The sequence below is a fragment of the Trichomycterus rosablanca genome, chromosome 8 (assembly GCF_030014385.1).
Source record: "Trichomycterus rosablanca isolate fTriRos1 chromosome 8, fTriRos1.hap1, whole genome shotgun sequence".
Lineage (NCBI taxonomy): Eukaryota > Metazoa > Chordata > Actinopteri > Siluriformes > Trichomycteridae > Trichomycterus > Trichomycterus rosablanca.
In genome coordinates, this window is record NC_085995.1 from 1,143,303 (window position 1) to 1,158,187 (window position 14,885).

The 14,885-nt window shown below is 42.5% G+C and overlaps 1 protein-coding gene across 1 annotated transcript in view; it reads right to left on the reverse strand.

The window, feature by feature from the left end:
- Positions 1–14,885, reverse strand: part of ntrk3a (neurotrophic tyrosine kinase, receptor, type 3a) — a 110,771-nt gene that overhangs the window by 59,443 nt on the left and 36,443 nt on the right. The window lies entirely within an intron of this gene.

Consider the following 14,885-nt stretch of genomic DNA (forward strand, 5'->3'; position numbering starts at 1 on the left):
GCAGACATCCAGTATTCTTTATACCAGATTCCCAAAGGGTCTGGGTTCTTACTGTGTGGAATTTGCATGTTCTCCTTGTGTCTGAGTCTACGTGGGTTTCCTGCGGGTGCTCCGGTTTCCTCCCAGTCCAAAAACATGCAGTCAAGTTAACTGAAGCTACGTGATACTACCCTGTAAAGGACCAGCGACCGGACCCACAAAACCTCTGAACAAAACCTCTTAAAACAAACAAGGACTGTTTTTGTGAGAACATGCCAAAGAGCATGAAGGGTAAGGAGTAAACAAGGGTCCCCGGGACTCTGGGGTGGTGCAACACTCACTCTACTAGGTGTGCCAGTGTGTCACCAAAGCTCATGAAAAGCAAACACACACATACAGACACACACACACACACACACACACACAGACACACACACACACAGACACACACACAGACACACACACACTCTTACACACACACACACACACATACAGACACACACACACACACCTACACACAGACACACCCAGACACACATACACACACACTCTCTTACACACACACACATACAGACACACTCTTACACACACACTCTTACAGACACACACACACAGACACACACACAGACACACACACACTCTTACACACACAAACACACACACAGACACACACACATTCTTAAGCACACACTCTCTTACACACACACACACACATACACACTCTTACACACACACACTCTTACACACACACACAGACACACACACACAGACACACACACAGACACACACACACTCTTAAGCACACACTCTCTTACACACACACTCTTACAGACACACACTACACACACACTCTCACACACACACACTACACACACACTCTCACACACACACACTACACACACACTCTCACACACACACACGCGGGTATAAAACAGAAATGTTGGTATGAATTTTTCACTACACCATTAATGCCGCATCCATTTATCAAACACGTCTCCAAGGTCAGCGGCGTTTTCATGTGAGCGAGGGAACTAAAGCGAGCCGGCGCGGCGTTTTCCCATCATCCACCTCTCTCTTTCAGATAGGCTGAAAGGATTCAGTGGCGGCGGTGTAGCGAGCGCTCTTCTGTTTACTCTGTTCAGACGAGCTTTAGTTCTCCATGCCTGTCTGCCTCCCACAGCTGTCTGTTATTCACGCCTCTTATTCACCCCCAAAATCCTCAAACACTCCCAAATAATAAATAAATAAATAAATAAATAAATAAAAGCTCCATCTCACCCATCACTAACACACATCCACACTGTACACACTCCTTACTAAGTCATGTTTTACCAGCGCTTTACCCTGGTCAGGGTCACGGTTTACTGGGTGATGATCCATCGGATCACGAAACCTCGACCGATCATGTCTGTATTTCTGACGGGCTGATAGCACCACTGGGGATTTGAACCCTGAATCTCAGTGGTAGAGGACTAGCTTATATTACAGCTGTGCCACCCGAGCACCCAGATATGATTGTTTTTATACTGTAGTTTTTAAAATAGTCTTGTTTTAATTATTATTATTATTATTATTATCATTATTATTATTATTATTATTATTATTATTATTATTATTATTATTATCATTATTATTATTCATTTTATTTATTTATTATTAATTATTATTATTTTTATTGTTATTGATATAATAACACTGGTATTATTATAATTACTGTTACATTTATTATTATTATTATTATTACATTTACTATTATTATTATTAGAACTATTATTGTTTTATAATTATAATAATATAATAATAATAATAAAAATAATAAATGTTTAGTATTATATTTATTATTATTATATTTTTATTATTATTATTATACTTATTATTATTATTTTTATTATTATTATTATATTTATTGTTATTATTATTATTATTTATATTTATATTTATATTTATATTTACATTTACTTTAATACAGGTTTCTGTACTGTACAGTAAATATTGGGCCAAGGACTTTTTGTACAGTGCAGGATTTTTTCCCCCTGTTCTATTTTAGGATTTTACAAATGAACCTGCCAGGGTGTCGCTGAGACAAAAGCATGGTGACTTAAAAGAGAAATGACCTGCAGGACCCGATCATACTCTATACAGCCAAAAGTATTCGGACGCCAGACTGTGAGCTTGTTGGATGTCCCATTTCCTAAACTAGACTGACTCTCTGTGTGATCTTTACAGCTGGAACAACAAATACTCTTCTGAGGAGCTTCTCACAAGACTATGAAGTGTGTCTGTGTGTGGGAATTTGTGCCTGTTGAGTCAGAAGAGGACAGCATTTGTATGGTTGGGTGCTGATGATCTCTTGTTAGACGAGCGGCTGTTGTTCCAGCTGTAAGGATCTTACCGGGGTCAGTCTGTGATCTTAATACAGATTGTTTTTTAAATCAGACGTCTGTCGGTCAGGCGTCCAAATACTTTTGATGACGGAGTGTTTGGAGTGATGAGAACTGCTCCTCTCCAGCCTCCAGATCAGCGCAATCAGAGTTTAATTTGCATGGAAATGGAGAAAATCTTCAGGTAGGAGCTTCGTGCTTCGTGGTTTCGTATCGGTATGCTGCCTCGATAGCGGCTCGTGTGCAGAAAATAAATAGACGCCGTGGGATCACTTCAGGACTCGTCACAGCGGGGGGTCGGAGGCGGAGAACAAACCCAGGTCTCCCGGAACCCCTGCTGATGTGCAACACCCTGATCATGCGCTACGGCAGGTTTGTTTTCTGGTTTTGTTATTTTTTTTAGCTGTAAGTGGGTGGCACGGTGGCACAGCAGGCATGATTGGCGCTAGCTCTACTCTCAGTTACATAGCAATCACATGCCAGCAGGTGAATTGGCCTTTGGGAAATAGAGCATCAGATACTGCAGCCAGTAGTCACATGACGTAAATGTGTTCTGATAAGTCGCCCAGTGTATGCTAGGAGGCTAGCCTGCTGGAGAAAGCTGACCCGTCTGTGCAGGCAACCATCACAAAGAGATGATAGTGTAGTGACATCACACGCTTTCAGGTGCTCACTGTCTGTCTGTGGTGCTCGCTAATGGACCCGAACCCAGACGAGTGAGTCTGTCTACATCATGCTTGTGTTTTTAGGATGGGCTCCGGGGCCCACCACACCCCAGACCAGGATCAGGCATCTACATGATGTGAAGGACTGAATAATAATAACAGTGATGGAATGAATAAACACACTTGGCTAATATAAGCTAATACTGAAACACACACACACAGACGCGTACACATCACACACACACACACCACACACACACACACACACACACACACACACCACACACACATGTTTCCCTGGTCGGCTCATAATCACAGCAGCAGCTGATGAGCTGCATTTAATTAGGTTTTAATGAAATGACAGTGTTTATGAGTCACTGGCTTCAGTGCTCAGTGACTGACACCACACACACACATACACACACACACGCTTTTAGATGTAGCTGGGCTCACACACACACAGATGCTGCATGCCGTTACATGAACCTGAGGGCAGCACAGTGGCTAAGTGGGTAGCACTGTCGCCCCATAGCAAGAAGGTCCTGGGTTCGATCCCCAGGTGGGGCGGTCCAGGTCCTTTCTGTGTGGAGTTTGCATGTTCTCCCCGTGTCTGCGTGGGTTTACTCCGGTTTCCTCCCACAGTCCAAAGACATGCAAGTGAGGTGAATTGAAGAAACTAAATTGTCCATGACTGTGTTCGATATAACCTTGTGAACTGATGAATCTTGTGTAATGAGTAACTACCGTTCCTGTCATGAATGTAACCGAAGTGTAAAACATGACGTTAAAATCCTCATAAACAAACAAAACAACATGAACCTGAGGGGATGCGTGTTAGTCACGACCCTCCTCGGTCAGGTGTGGAGCTCTGCAGCAGTAGAGGAGAAATACCATCAGGGAACTGGATACGACTAAATTGGGAGGAATTATTTTTAAATGAATAATTTCTATTTGCTTGTCTGGCAGTGAAAAGGTGTGGGTGGGGGTGGGAAAATAAATAAAATAAATACAAACATAAATGAAATAAATAAATAATAAATACATTAATTAAATAAATAAATTAATAATAAATAAATACATAAATACATAAATACATGAATGAATTAAATAAAAATAAATAAATAAATAATAAATAAATACTTAAATAAATTACTAAATAAAATAAAATAAATAAATAACCAAATAAATAAATACATGAATTAAATAAATAAATAAATAAATAAAAGTCTATTTTATTTTTTCAGTGAATAATAGTTTCTTTAAAACAAGATTTTCTTCATAGCTTCACAGAGCAACAAGTAATGACCTTCCCTAAACTGTTGCTGCAAAGTCAGAGGCATATTTCATTTACATTATTGGTTTATTACACCTGTTGTGGCTGAAACACGTGAATTCAGTCATTAGAACAGGCGTCCCAATACTTTTGTCCATATAGTGTGCGTAACTGGACGTTAATATAATGGACGTTAATCTGGAATCCTCTGGGGAGGCTCACCTAATCTTTTGGAGTGTGTCTGTGGGAATTTGTAGCCTTTAAGTTTCATTCCTGTCAAACAACAGCAAGCTCATGGTCAGGTGTCCAAATACTTTTGGCCATTTGGCCATACAGTGAACTTGGTGGGTGGTCCTAATGTTTTGGCTCATGGATGCGTTCCTTCCACACATGCAGACGTCAGGTGACCTGCCACCCAAAACACTACTGGCAATCCCAAAACCAGTGTGTGTGTGGGTGGCTCACCACCACCACCACCACCGCGTTTCGGGTTCGAACTCCTGAGCCCCTGGCGTCCTCCTGGAGTTCTGGATTGAGTGGCTGTTCGAGCAGGTCATCATTAGGGGTGAATCCTCGCCCTCCGAGGGAACGTTTCACTCCTTCCTCACTCTGATGTGACTCCTGAGTACAAAAAACGCCAACAAGATGGAACTGTTTCCCTCCCAGTTCCCCTCCGGCGACGTCACTAATTATCGCTTTAACCATCCTTCACCAGCAGGAGGTTTTTCCTCCCTGTTACAAAAATCCACTCGACTCCAACAGTATGATTCTGCTACCACGCCAGGTTTTGGTGGGTGGTGCAGTGCAGCGGTGAGGTGCCAGCCCAGTACGGCTGAGATCCGGGGATCTGGGTTTTGGATGTGAATGGCTAATGTAGCCGTTAGTAGGTGGACTTGCCAGTGCGCTTTAGCCACTACAGTCGCTAACAGGTGTAATATATCAATCTTATAAAGGAAATATGCTTCTGACTTTGCTGCAACAGTTTAGGGAAGGATCTTTCCTGTTGCTCTGTGTAGACATGAAGAAAAGCTCGGTTTAAAGAAACTGTAGTTAAATAAATAATAAATAAAATTATTCACTGAAAAAATAAAACAGACTTTTATTTATTTATTTATAATTTTTATTTAATTAATGTATGTATGTATGTATGTTTTTTATTATTTTTTATTTCATTAATGTATGTATTTATGTATTTATTATTTTTATTTAATTAATTTATGTATTTATTTATTTACTTATTTATTTATTTATTTATAATTTGCATTTAATTAATTTATGTTTTCATACTTATTCATTTATTTTATTCATTTATTTTTATCTATTTATTTTCTGCCATGTCACTGCCAGCAAATAAAAATAAAATAGGTGTTTATTTATTTATTAAGTCATTTATGTATTTTATTTATTTATTTAATTAATTTAAATACAGGTATTTATTTTAATTAATTAATTAATTACTTTTTATTATTATTAATTAATATATAAGTTAAATAATTTATATATTTTATTTATTTATTTAATTAATTAAATTATTTATTTTAATTAATTAATTATTTATTTAGTTTATTTATGTTTGTATTTATTTTATTTATTTTCACACTCTCACCCACACCTTTTCACTGGCACACAAGCAAATACAAATTAATTATTAAAATTTCTCCCATTTTCTTCTTAATTTAGTCGTATCCACTTCCCTGATGATGTCACCTCTACTGCTGCAGGGCTTCTCTCCTGACCGAAGAGGGTCGTAAATAACACGCGTCCCCTCAGGTTCATACAAGTTGGTCGGTCGCTCAGGAAGAACATCCGAGGTAAAAACTGCATCAAGGTCCACTGTGATAGGGCGACGCCTAACTACGGGAGCAGCATAGCCACCAGTGATCGCTTATAAGATCAAATCTCAGTCCCGAAAACAAGTCGAGGGTTAAGGGCCTTGCTGAAGGGCCCAACAGTGACAACCGGGCAGTGGTGGGGCTTGAACCAGCAACCTTCTGATTACCAGCTAGGCTAAGACTGCCCTTGTTTCAGCCACAACAGTAATAAAGGGAAATATGTGCTTCAGACTTCAGGCATCAACAGTTTAGGGAAGGTCCGTCTTTGTTCCAGCATAAAGACGTGAAGAAAAGCCATACAAGTGCAGTCACTGTTTAACTGAATGAGCACAAATTCCCACAGACGTACTGTTGTTCTAGCTGAAAAGATCACACAGAGGTCATTCTAACGGGACGTCCGACAAGCTCACGGTCAGGTGTCCAAATACTTTTGGCCGTCCAGACAGCCAGGACCGATCAGGGGTCCAGTTTGTGCCCCCAGGTTTCCGTTCCCTCTGAGTAATGGTCTTGTTACGGGTGTCGGCTCACTAAAGGCCAGATCGGAGGCTTCACCTCGCCCTAATGAGAGATCATTATCGCCGGCGAGCAGGACCGGGAGTCTCGCGGTACGAGACGTCTTCATCCCGCCAGCGACTCGCCTCTAATGATGTGCTAAACAGGTTCGCTCGGGGCCTGTCAGGCCGGGCGGCGCTCGTAAGGATCTCCAGAGGACGGGCGGTATTTCTGGAGCGGCGCTCTTTCATTCCAGACATGTTCTGCTCCTTTCTTCTACGCTAACAAGTCCATCGTTCTAGAGATAAGGATGCTCTTCAAGCACGGAGGTCCTGAGCGCCTCTTATCCGCCGGGAAACGGATCAGAGGGGGGCGGGATGGTGGAGGTGGGGGGTTAAAAGAGGAGGAGGGAAACGATTGAGACAGTGATTCTGTTCCAGGTTGGATGATGGAGATTCTCCGAATCTCAGCTCTGCTACCGGTCGGCTGGGCGCCCCCTAGTGCCTAAAGCAGACAAAATCGGCCGTTAGTCTGCTGTGTGGGGACTAAGACGGGACTAAGAAGTGGGCTTGGTCTTCAACGGCGCATAAAGATTAGTTTAATCTAATTAGTAGCCCGAGGTGCCTGTACAGAAGTGGAGGAACATGGACATCATGCATGACTCTCCATGCACAGGACTGGCGAAGTATGGGCGAATAAGAAGGGGTTGGTGGAGGGAGGGCATGTCAGGAGAAGATACCCTGCTCGTACACCATCGGGGTCTCTAGCAGAGGAAGAGGAACTGGCTATGACTAAATTGAGAGAAAAATCCTTCGTGGGGCCTCAGACATTCCTCCCTCAGACACAGATTATCGTGTCTGTATGTAGACGTCCGACCGGGTGATAGCACCACTTGGGAATTTATCTCTGTGCCACCTGATGACCCGGACCATCACAGCTCCCATCAGTAACAGTCAGACATCCAAGTCCTGATCCAAAAGGATCTGGATTCCGAGAACGTAATTCTTTCCTGCTTTCATTATTGAATTGAAGCTCACTAGACGTTTTTTACGTTTCATCCTTCCGCTACAACATCCGGAAACGCGCTACGTTAAAGATGCACCAGGTAAACCGAACCCATCGTTGAAACACAGCCCCCCCGTGGACCGGGACGTCCCGAAAGCGCGGCGTGAACGCCGGCGGCTCGCTTACTCGCGGGACATCAGACTAATGAAGTGTTGGATTTTTATCCTGATGGAGATGAGCGCTGAGATAAGAAGAAGCTAATCTAGCGAGACGAGAGCGTAGCGGCCGGTTCTTTCTCGCTTCCTCTTACTGACAGAGCAGTTACACTACATGGTCTAAAGTATTTGGACACCTGAGCGTGAGGTGCTACAAGGATTTGATGAAGGATTCAGGACTGGTGGTACATTGAGGTCAAGAGCGGTAACAAGCATGTCGGTGATGATCAATTAGCACCATCACCAAGCTACGACTGATGAGAGCCTCGGTCTGGCCGGTAGCCACATGTGGACGTGAAGAAAGAGGACAGATGGCACGTTCAGGATTTTGGGAACCAGTGTGTCCTCACAGAGGAAGATGATGACCACTGAGCGAGTGTACGAGAGAGCCAGAACAGAAAAGCAGCTTCTGAACCCCATTACGTTACGCAAGTTATGTCACTTCTGATTTTTCTTCTGATTTACCATTATTTTTATTATTATTATTATTCACCATTATTATTATTATTATTATTTTTATTATTATTATTATTATTACATGATTATTATTACTTTTATTTTTATTTTTATTTTTACTATTATAATTATTATTATTATTGTTATTGTTATTATTATTATTATTATTATTATTATTTGTATTTTTTTATTATTATTATTATTATTATTATTATTATTATTATTATTATTATTATTATTATTATTATTATTATTCATCACTGAGCGAGTTTACGAGATAGCCAGAACAGAAAAGCAGCTACTGAACCACATTAAGTCCCGCAAGTTGTGACACTCATCAGACGCCTGAATGACGTGCGGTGTGAGACTCAGTGTGAGGAATGGAACATCAAAAAGAACACCAGAAAATATATATTATAGATAATAATGAGACGTGTATCAGATTTCAAATCAAATCAAACGGCGTCGTGTTGATTCCTGAAGTGGAGCAGATGAATCCGGCTCATTTGTGGCGAGCGGATGCAAAGTAAAAAAAAAATAAATAAATAAATAATAGAAAGTAAATTGCTGTCAGGGTTTAGTGCGAGCGTGGTGCAGCTTTATTATCTCGGGGAGGAGAGCAGAATATTTCCCTTCATCTGTGAGAGTGTGTTTACCATATGAATACACACCAGCCAGAGAGGGGACGCGAACAAATAACACAAACCTCCGACTTATCGACCTCACGCTGAGCAAACCCCGCCGGGATTCTGCGTGATGGACATGACAAGTGCACACACACACACACACAGAGGGCACCATGCCCATTTTTTGCAATCAGAAGGTTACTGGTTCAAGACCCACCACCGTTTATGTATCTATTTATTTATTCATTTATTTATTTTGCTGTGCAAGATCTATAAAGTCATGAAGAAAAGCTTGATTTAAAAACTAAAAGCTTCAGCGTCCTGCACAGAGCCCTGACCTCAGCACCACTCACCAGCTCCGGGATGAAACGGGCACAAATTCCCACACACAGACACACTTCAAACTCTCATGAGAAGCTTCTGTTGGTAAAACTCACAGGGTGTGAATACTTTCTGAATCTACAGTATATTGCTATCATGCTCTTAGCTCAGTGTAACAATGGTTTGGGTTCACTCGCCCCCTTAGAACGAAGGATGTTTGCTCATAAAATGACTAGAGTGGTCTTCTCCAGGATGACAAACCCTCTTTCACTGGGTTTGATGAGGATAAAAATGGTGTAAATCACATACTGATGGTCAGCACAGTTACCAGCTCATCGTTCATATGTTGGAACGTGTTAGACGGCATCATGTGTGGTCTCCACGCCGCCAGTGCAGGTCCAGAATGTTCTCCAGAAGCCTCTTTTATTTTTCCTTTAATTTGTCACCCCTGTATATTAAGATGTAGTATCACACACACACACACACCCTCGGGGGTCTGAAATGTTGTAGACGCTCTGGTACTGATGTAACGCTGAGTAAGAGCGCAGATGCAGATGCAGGGCGACGCAGATGAAGACGGCTGGACGTTATGGAGTGTGATGGATTTTCAGAAGCTGTTTCATCTTGAGGACTTCAGCACGACTTCTCAGATCCTCCCCGACACTAAATGAGAATCCAGCTGCCTCTTCATCCTCTCTTATGGCTCTCGCTTGCCCATGTGTGTGTGTGTGTGTGTGTGTGTGTGTGTGTGTAACCCGCAGCCCTCAGCTGTCAAAAAAGCTCCCGTCTCCTGACGCGGCTCTGACGAAGGAGCCAATTAGCTGGATCTCTCACTGAGCGTCTTCGTTCCTCACTAAATCACAACCAGAGCTTTTATCTCCGTCTACAAGGACGACTTTCAGTACAGAGCACCCACACAAACACATCAGAGGGGGGGGGGGGGGTGGACCCCCCAGAGACCTTGTACTAAGATTTAAAGTCATAATATATTTATATATAATAAAAAAATAAAGAAATATTAATATGATCAAAAAATACTAATCACAATAAACTCAGGAGAGGAGGTGTGGACCCCACATAAACCTCATACTCATAGATTTAAAGTTTTATATATAATATAATAATATAATAATAATAATATGTAAAATAAATAATAATAATATCATAAAAAAACCAGGAGAGGGTGTATGGACCCCACAGAGACCTCGTACTCAGATTTATGATTATAATATAAATATTTAAAATAAATATAATATAATAATAATAGGGCAGCACGGTGGCTCGGTGGGTAGCACTGTCACCTCACAGCAAGAAGGTCCTGGGTTCGATCCCCAGGCGGGGCGGTCCGGGTCCTTTCTGTGTGGAGTCTGCATATTCTCCCCGTGTCTGTGTGGGTTTCCCCCGGGAGCTCCGGTTTCCTCCCACAGTCCAAAATTGGAGACACTAAATTGCCCTGTAGGTGAGTGTGTATGTGTGTGTGTGTGTGTGTGTGTCTGCCCTGCAATGGACTGGCGCCCCATCCAGGGTGTTACTGTGTGCCTTGCTCCTATTGAAAAGCTGGGATAAGCGGTTAAAAAAGTGAGTGAGTAATAATAATAATAGTAATATATAAAATAAATATTAATAATAATAATAACAATAATAATTAAATATTAATAATATCAAAGAATACTAATCATAAAAAACCCACGAGAGGGGGTGTGGACCCCACAAAGAACCCTCATACTCAGATTTATAGTTATAATAATAATAATCTAAAAACATGTAATAATAATAATAATAATGTAATAATAATAATATAAAAAACCCAGGAGAGGGGATGTGGACCACACAGAGACAGGGATTTATAGTAATCAAAAAATATTTATTTATAATTATTATATTTATATTATTATAAAATAAATATTAACAATTAATAATATTATAAAAAAATATTAATAAAAAAAACTAAGACCTCATGCTTAGATTTATAGTTATAATAATAATAATAATTATTATTATTATTATAATAATAATTATAAAAATAATAATAATAATATAATAGTAATAATAATAATAATTATTATAATAATAATAATAATAACAGTAATAATTAAATATTAATAATATCATGAAAAAAATACTAATCATCGGTCAGGCCTCTACATACCGGTCAGGCGTCTACGTACCGGCGTGACGGCCGAGGGTCCAAACTCTCAGATTTGAATCTGGAACTTCAGTCACTACAAGAACATTTCGGTTGGCAGTGGTGAGCAGATCATATTGTTCCTTCCCAAACACACACATCTGATCCACTCAGCGAGATCAGTCTGATTATTATGGTCTGGCACCCTGTCCTGGGTGTAGAACTGCCCTGCGGACAGTGATTCTCAGGACCCACTGCGGCCCTGACCAGTGTGAAGTAGCTAAACAAAGTTTTACCCTTGATGGAGTGAAAGGAAAACATAGACCAGTAACACACACACACACACACACACACACACATACTCACACTCTCTCTCTCACACACACTCACACTCACACTCTCTCTCTCACACACACACACACACTCACACTCACACTCACACACACACACACACACTCACACTCACACTCACACTCACACACACACACACAGAAGTGGTCAGCAAGATTTTATTGAATCAACCCACAATATCACACTGAGCACCTCGACACACACACACACACACACACACACACACACACACACTTAATCACACACACCAGCTTGTGTTGTAGGAGTTCAGGGCGAAGGCGGCAGAAATCAGTCCACCAAATCGACCGCCCTCCGCACACCGTGTGCCCGGCGTCTCCATGGCAAACCCCCCCCCCCATCCCCCGAGTGTGTTTGTATTTACGTCCAGAAAGATAAAACCCGTCATTCACAGTCAGGGCAGGACGTCAGGGGCACCGCGCACCGGGTCACCCGGGACACGCCGGACATACCGATCCACATGTATGTGGACGCCACCGGCTCCTACTGATCCGGGCAGAGAGGCCAAAGGTATGTGGACACCACCGACTCCTACTGATCCAGGCAGAGAGGCCAAATGTATGTGGACACCACCGACTCCTACTGATCTGGGCAGAGAGGCCAAAGGTATGTGGACACCACCGGCTCCTACTGATCCGGGCAGAGAGGCCAAATGTATGTGGACAACACCAACTCCTACTGATCCGGGCAGAGAGGCCAAATGTATGTGGACACCACCGGCTCCTACTGATCCAGGCAGAGAAACCAAATGTATGTGGACACCACCGACTCCTACTGATCCGGGCAGAGAGAACAAATACAGTGTATCACAAAAGTGAGTACACCCCTCACATTTCTGCAGATATTTAAGTATATCTTTTCATGGGACAACACTGACAAAATGACACTTTGACACAATGAAAAGTACTCTGTGTGCAGCTTATATAACAGTGTAAATTTATTCTTCCCTCAAAATAACTCAATATACAGCCATTAATGTCTAAACCACCGGCAACAAAAGTGAGTACACCCCTTAGTGAAAGTTCCTGAAGTGTCAATATTTTGTGTGGCCACCATTATTTCCCAGAACTGCCTTAACTCTCCTGGGCATGGAGTTTACCAGAGCTTCACAGGTTGCCACTGGAATGCTTTTCCACTCCTCCATGACGACATCACGGAGCTGGCGGATATTCGAGACTTTGCGCTCCTCCACCTTCCGCTTGAGGATGCCCCAAAGATGTTCTATTGGGTTTAGGTCTGGAGACATGCTTGGCCAGTCCATCACCTTTACCCTCAGCCTCTTCAATAAAGCAGTGGTCGTGTTAGAGGTGTGTTTGGGGTCATTATCATGCTGGAACACTGCCCTGCGACCCAGTTTCCAGAGGGAAAGGGTCATGCTCTGCTTCAGTATTTCACAGTGCATATTGGAGTTCATGTGTCCCTCAATGAAATGTAACTCCCCAACACCTGCTGCACTCATGCAGCCCCAGACCATGGCATTCCCACCACCATGCTTGACTGTAGGCATGACACACTTATCTTTGTACTCCTCACCTGATTGCCGCCACACATGCTTGAGACCATCTGAACCAAACAAATTAATCTTGGTCTCATCAGACCATAGGACATGGTTCCAGTAATCCATGTCCTTTGTTGACATGTCTTCAGCAACTGTTTGCGGGCTTTCTTGTGTAGAGACTTCAGAAGAGGCTTCCTTCTGGGGTGACAGCCATGCAGACCAATTTGATGTAGTGTGCGGCGTATGGTCTGAGCACTGACAGGCTGACCCCCTACCTTTTCAATCTCTGCAGCAATGCTGACAGCACTCCTGCGCCTATCTTTCAAAGACAGCAGTTGGATGTGACGCTGAGCACGTGCACTCAGCTTCTTTGGACGACCAATGCGAGGTCTGTTCTGAGTGGACCCTGCTCTTTTAAAACGCTGGATGATCTTGGCCACTGTGCTGCAGTTCAGTTTTAGGGTGTTGGCAATCTTCTTGTAGCCTTGGCCATCTTCATGTAGCGCAACAATTCGTCTTTTAAGATCCTTAGAGAGTTCTTTGCCATGAGGTGCCATGTTGGAACTTTCAGTGACCAGTATGAGAGAGTGTGAGAGCTGTACTACTAAATTGAACACACCTGCTCCCTATGCACACCTGAGACCTAGTAACACTAACAAATCACATTACATTTTGGAGGGAAAATGACAAGCAGTGCTCAATTTGGACATTTAGGGGTGTAGTCTCTTAGGGGTGTACTCACTTTTGTTGCCGGTGGTTTAGACATTAATGGCTGTATATTGAGTTATTTTGAGGGAAGAATAAATTTACACTGTTATATAAGCTGCACACAGACTACTTTTCATTGTGTCAAAGTGTCATTTTGTCAGTGTTGTCCCATGAAAAGATATACTTAAATATCTGCAGAAATGTGAGGGGTGTACTCACTTTTGTGATACACTGTATATGTGGACACCACCAACTCCTACTGATCTGGGCAGAGAGGCCAAATATATGTGGACACCACCGGCTCCTACTGATCTGGGCAGAGAGACCAAATATATGTGGACACCACCGGCTCCTACTGATCCGGGCAGAGAGGCCAAATGTATGTGGACACCACCGACTCCTACTGATCTGGGCAGAGAGGCCAAATGTATGTGGACACCACCGACTCCTACTGATCTGGGCAGAGAGACCAAATATATTTCGACACCACCGGCTCTTACTGATCTGGGCAGAGAGACCAAATATATGTGGACACCACCGACTCCTACTGATCTGGGCAGAGAGACCAAATGTATGTGGACACCACCGACTCCTACTGATCTGGGCAGAGAGACCAAATATATTTCGACACCACCGGCTCTTACTGATCTGGGCAGAGAGACCAAATATATGTGGACACCACCGACTCCTACTGATCTGGGCAGAGAGACCAAATATATGTGGACACCACCGACTCCTACTGATCTGGGCAGAGAGACCAAATGTATGTGGACTCTTTGCTGCATTGCACGTGTTGTACCGGTGTACAGGTGTATGTAAACTTTTGACTTCACCCGAATGCTAAATGACTTCAAGCTAGGAAAAAAATAAAGGTGCCGCGTTCGCGCCCCGCTAGTTCGCTAAGCACGTAGCGGCGTGGTAAATAGCATGTCAGAGCGCT